Genomic DNA, 6,000 nt, shown 5'->3' with positions numbered 1-6,000 from the left:
CCAGCCACACTGCAGCTTTATTTCTGCTCATTCAACAAACACCATGTACTGTTAGTAGTAAAACTGGTATCCAGACATCAGAATTATGTCCGTGAAGCCTGTCAGCAGGTTTGAAACGCATCGTCTTTTAAGTTAAATTTTGAATCTTTTTATAAAATCACCAAAATGACCACATTTATATAACAGACAGAGTCGCTGGATTTTTCACCTTTCTGATGGTGCTTAAACTAGACATGCATGATGTGTACCTCTGTCAGGAAAATTTACCAAATCTTCCTTCAAAATTGGGATATTTCAGCAAAATCACTTCATTTAAAAATTTGCCAAAAATAAATTATTTGCACCTGATTGACTGGAAAACAAACCCCCCCCAAAAAGATCTGCTCTCCTCAGCACATTTGAGACGCCCCAATTAGCTCAGCTGAGACAGGCCAAGTTAAATGAATATTCTGCTGAACTGCAGGCTGTGTTTACACAGAGCAAACAGGGGACAACAAAAGAGACTGAGAGGAAAATGCAGCATATTTGATCAATAAAGTAAATGCAGTGTGGCTTTTAAAAAAAGCGGTGTGAAGTATAGCAGTTTGTTAGCAAGTTGATGGAAGCTACATGAAGCATAATATAACATAATACAACGTCTTTTAAGAATTGAGGCACAGATAAGTATGAAAAATGCCTAGTTTAAAGAGGTTGTAAAAATGTAAAAAGTAAAATGTGTTTAGCAGATCAAACTTCCATAATTTTCTACTTGTACAACAAATATGCAAAGAAATGTACCTTTGTTTTTTATTTACAACATTTTAACTGTGTCATACTGCACTAAAGACATTTCTGTGTTCTATCTCCTAGTCATGGCTGTGCTGTTTCCATAGAGGTGCAGGACTTTATTTTGCAGTAATGAACCAGATGACAGTGAGAAAAAATGTGAAAAAGGCACAGAAACTGCTCAGAGAGTTAATGGGCCCAGAAGTGGAGGTGCAATTGTTAGTTTTTTTTCTTTCCTTTTTGTCTTAATAATTTCCTAATATTTCTCTGCTTGTGAGAAAGGTTATTAATGCTGCAGGACATGAAGAACCACAGTGCCTTAGATATGCAAACCCATTATCCAGCCAATAACCTTGCTCTTAACTAATAACGTGTCTCTGTACAGTGCGTTGGACTCACGTGTTCTTTTCACAAGTTAAGCTCTGTAACCTTGCCGTATTGCAGCTTTTCGGAAACAAACAATTCATCATCCTCGCTCCACTGCATCGACAATCAAATCCAGATTAATGTTTAAAACAAAAACAAAACAAAAATCAAATTAGAGTCACTTAGGCTATAGATTGTTTGGTTTGGGGGCATTTATGCTACCAGGTCAATTAAAGGAAGAATCAATATTACAATAATGAAACAATAATGAAACTTTGGCATCACGTGCAGGAGAAAATCAAACAACCCAGGGTTGCTAATCACTGACATACAGCGCATGCCCCAGGCAGGCTGGGCCGGGGTTGAATTGCGTATTTACAGTCAGAAGGTGAGCTGCTCAGCGCGCAGATGTGCGTTTGATATGCATCAGCGGCGCACCATTAACATTTTTGGACTGGGTTGAAGGCTCTCGGTGCCTCTCGTCTCCATCGCCTGTGACTGCAACAGATGGTCACCCTCTTTCTCACAGGCTCCACCCCCTCCCTGAGCACTCCCCCACAGGTGTCAGGCTCCCACCGCCTCCTCCTCCTCCAGCGTTAAATAATCTGCCGTCCCGCCTCGCCTCCTCCTCCTCCTCCTCCCGCTGCTGCTGCTGTGTCAAAAAGGAACCTCAGCTTTCCTCTGTTCCTTCCTCTTCCTCTCCTCACCTCCCTTTTCCTCGTGAGGACCCCTCACCCCCCAGTGCTCCCATCACTCAGCACCTGTGAAGATCCCACCGAGAGGAGAGAGGAGCGAGGAGAGAGGCGATAAGGCCTTCTGTAGCTCCTGCTCTCTCTCTGTATGAAGGCTGGGAGATGAGGGAGGGGCGAGGGTCAGGTAGAACAAAGAGCGAGAGAGCGCACAGAGACATTGGGAATTCTTGACAGCTGTTTCATTCGGAAGGCAATCTCCTCTCCCGGGTGCCATATCTGAAAAAGACAGGGGTGGAAAAAAGACAGAGAGTGGCTGCACTCTCAGAAGAAAAAAGGGAATAGACGAAGATCTTTAGGAAAGTTCAGAGGATTAATTTGACACAAGGCAGATAGGATGGAAGAAGACAAGGAAGAGGAAGAGGAGGAAGGGAAAAAAATGCTTTCTTTGTCAGAGTAATTGCTCTCAGCCAGTCTAGTGTGCAAACTGGGGAGAGATTATAGGATTTATTCCCATGTAGATTTTCAACGGAGACGCTTTGCTGGAGCCATTCTGTTCCCCCCAGCAGAACGTGCAGCCTGGGATGTTCTGTATAAATACATAAATACATAAATACTGAGCAACGCCGGAGCACCATGTCTTTTATTACCCAGGACAGTGAGGCAGAGCAAGTACACATGGATCAAATGTGCGTGTGTCAAGGCAAACAAATGAAATATCAACAGAAATGACAGCACAGTATATATTTACTGTATGCGACGCAGAATGGCAGCTGAAAACTGCTCAGCCGTTGTTTTGCAACAAGAAAGCGAACCTTTGTCCGGTGTCACGGGGCACAAACCGCTTCTCAGAATCACAATCATCTCTGCAGCTAAAGGTAGATAAAGCAGAAACCAGCAAACTGGATTGAAACACTAATTATAGATGCTATCACACAAGTAGATACTCAGTAGAATAATTCATTTATTTGAAGTTGAAAACACAGAAACAACCTGAATTTGGGGGAAGAGATTATTATGAGATCAAAACCGCTGCACATATTTGCATTTGTTGTGCTACTTTGTTTACCAGAATACTTCAAACAATGCATTACCATTTCAAAGCTGGTCAAGTATGTGTAATTCTTTGTCCACACATGAAAACACGATGAAATTTTGTTTGCTGATTTGATTTTTTTTTTAATCTGCTTCCCTGCCGGGGAACCTTCAGCTTATCTTTGCAGTGAACTCGTGCTGACTCTCTCATGGCTTGCATAAAGTCTTGGGGGTAAATAGCGTTGTGTGCCTCATGCAGGACAGATGCCTCAAAGACACTTTCAGAGGAATCAAAGGCTCCCTCTGCTAGAAAAGAAACTTCTGGCATTCCCAACGGTTTCTTTCAACACATGTCGCCAATCAAACAACCCTCAGAACACCTTCTGTTTTCAATCCGCCTCTTTGACGGGCTACTTGAAAAACAAAGGGTCCCGAATGTTTCTCGTACATGACAGCATCCATTATCTTCCATGGAGCCCACCAGGGAATGGCCCATAGTTGCCCACATAGTTGCTTCTGTTTCCTCAGTAATATGGTTAATGGCAGCCTGTCTGCAGAGTACTAGTATGTCATACAAGCAAGAACAAACAGCAGCAGCAGTTTTACAGGCCAAGATTACACCAGAGTGAAGCAGCTATCATAGGAGCAGTTCTCAGGCTTCACAACAGTCAGTTTAATGAAACCATTTTTCTGTGTAATGAAGTTGCATCATAGTCGAAGCAGAAACCCCAAAACTCTGTTTCATGTACTTTGCTGCAGATTTTCATGGCGACCTCAAATGCCACCAGAGTGTAAATAAAACATTCAAGTAAAACATCAAGCCCCAGCTTTCACAAGGCGGTGACTCATGGCACATGTGTAGACTTGTTATCTTGATTATTTCTCCTCATTTATGGGGAAGTCCTCTGCTGCTGTCGCCTGCAGGGCTGTAGGCAGCATGTGACACTCCATGGGTGGCAGGATGGGAAAGGCCCCAGGTTAAAGCGGCACAGGAAGAGCTGTGCTAATGGGGGACTGCTACAGCCGGGATGGGCCCTATTATGGTCCAAGTAGACCTAATTTCATGGTGTGCACATGGATCAGTGATGTCGTCTGAGATAAGCTGGTGAGCTTCTGTGACCTTCCAGTTGATGATTAACATGTGCCAAACGAATGACTTTCTCACTTGGGTGGCCTGTTAATCTGCAGAATTGTGCTGGTATTGAAAGACAAATCCGCTGACAGGATACACAAAAATGTCTCAGATGACTACTAGAGGACCTGATCTACAAATCAAACCACAACACAATCGGACCTAAAACAGTCGAGTGGCACTTTTCTGTCCTCCTTCTGGCAGGGAGAGGAATTACACTGACATTAAATGTGTGCTCATGGCAAATGCCCAAAGGTAATCCTTAAATCTGCACCATTACCAAGCTAGTGTACAGGTTCAGTGGGTGGAGTAGGTGGAGTCTGAGCATCATCTGCCCATGCACACCTCAGTTCATGCAACTAAAGCAGTGTATTTACCTTACCTTGACCACATGGCACAACATGGTTAATTGATACCAAGCAACAATACAATGTTAAATAGATAAATAGGTCAGTTAATTCCATAAAGATACACAATATATACATCAGAACAGCCAGCTGGTATCATTTGCTGCTATCATTTTTTTTTTCTCTGTGACATTGTTGTCAACAGCTAATAGCATAAGAAACCTTGACCACTCTGACAGATTAATTTGCTTTATTTAGCATATTTATTTACACCTCCTCCCACCAGAAAATGGTTTCCTTTCCATATGGTTCTCACTCACCGGTTGCCATCACAAGCAAAGAACGCACCCTGTGTTTGGCCTCACAACTGAATATTTTTTCTTTTGCATTGTAATTGCCGGGGCTGCACAGTAGCTCGGTGGTTAGCACCATCACCATGCAGCTAGAAGATCCCCGGTTTGTGTCCCGGCCTGGGCCTGGGATCTTTCTGTATGGAGTTTCCATGTTCTCCCTGTGCATGTGTGGGTTTTCTCTGGGTACTCCGGCTTCTTCCCACCGTCTGAAAACATGCTGAGGTTAATTTGTAACTCCAAATTGTCCTTAGGTGTGAATGTGAATGTACTTGTTTGTCTCTATATGTGGCCCTGCGATAAACTGGTGACCTGTCCAGGTGTCCCCTGCCTTCACCCTCAGTCAGCTGGGATAGACTCCAGCCCCCCGCGACTCTAGTGAGGATTAAGTGGTGTATAGATAATGGACGGATGGATGGATTTTAATTGTCTCTCTGAATGCCAATTTTCTTGGAAACTTTGCCAGTTTTTCTACCATTGGCTAGCAGCAGCAGCAGCTGTAGCCTACTCCACCTACTTGTTGCTACGGTTACTTCCATTTTCACCTCTGGCTACTCAGCCATCGCTGACTGATGTAAAATGCATCATGATTGTTGTGCCTGCGTAGGAATGCTGCCACAGAAACTTCCCACACTCTGGCTTTATAACAGATCAAAAGATTAAATGAAGACAACATTTCTTAAGATTGACATTTATTTTAATGCAACTCAAGAGTTACCAAGACATGAATTGTGCAGATTCTTTACTTCTGATTAGGACGAGCTTCTCCAGGAAAATACTAAGATGCAGTGAGACCAAAAACTTACTCAGTGATTCTTTTTATTTTCTACTTCTGCTTCTGCGGATTTTCCCAACAAGACATATGAAAAGCTGATGAAATATACTTTGTTTTAGTTTAAAGCACCCACCAGTAAGTGGTATTTGAAGTTGATTATTATCAGTCAGTTAGCCAACTGAGAAAATTAACTGATATGTAAAAATATATATATATTTGATTTCAGACTAGAGAAATGAGGATATGCTGCTTTGCCCTTTTGGAATTTTCATTTCTTAAATTCAATTTTATTCATATTGAGTGTCACTGAGACAATAAGCAGCAAAAGCACATTTTCTCTGTCATTCATGAATGTGCTGTTGCTGTTCAAATGTCACTGAGAATGACTCTGCTCAACTGATGCTCCAGAACAATCTGAGCAAACATGACACAGACAATGAGATCATAAACCGCCCAGCAGAGCCTGATATTCACAACATTTTACCCTGAAATAACGGTCCTTGGAAGTTACCAAGATGGCTCTTGAGCAGCCAGATTTCCT

Source organism: Amphiprion ocellaris, chromosome 22, assembly GCF_022539595.1.
Source record: "Amphiprion ocellaris isolate individual 3 ecotype Okinawa chromosome 22, ASM2253959v1, whole genome shotgun sequence".
NCBI lineage: Eukaryota > Metazoa > Chordata > Actinopteri > Pomacentridae > Amphiprion > Amphiprion ocellaris.
This window is presented reverse-complemented; position numbering follows the sequence as displayed.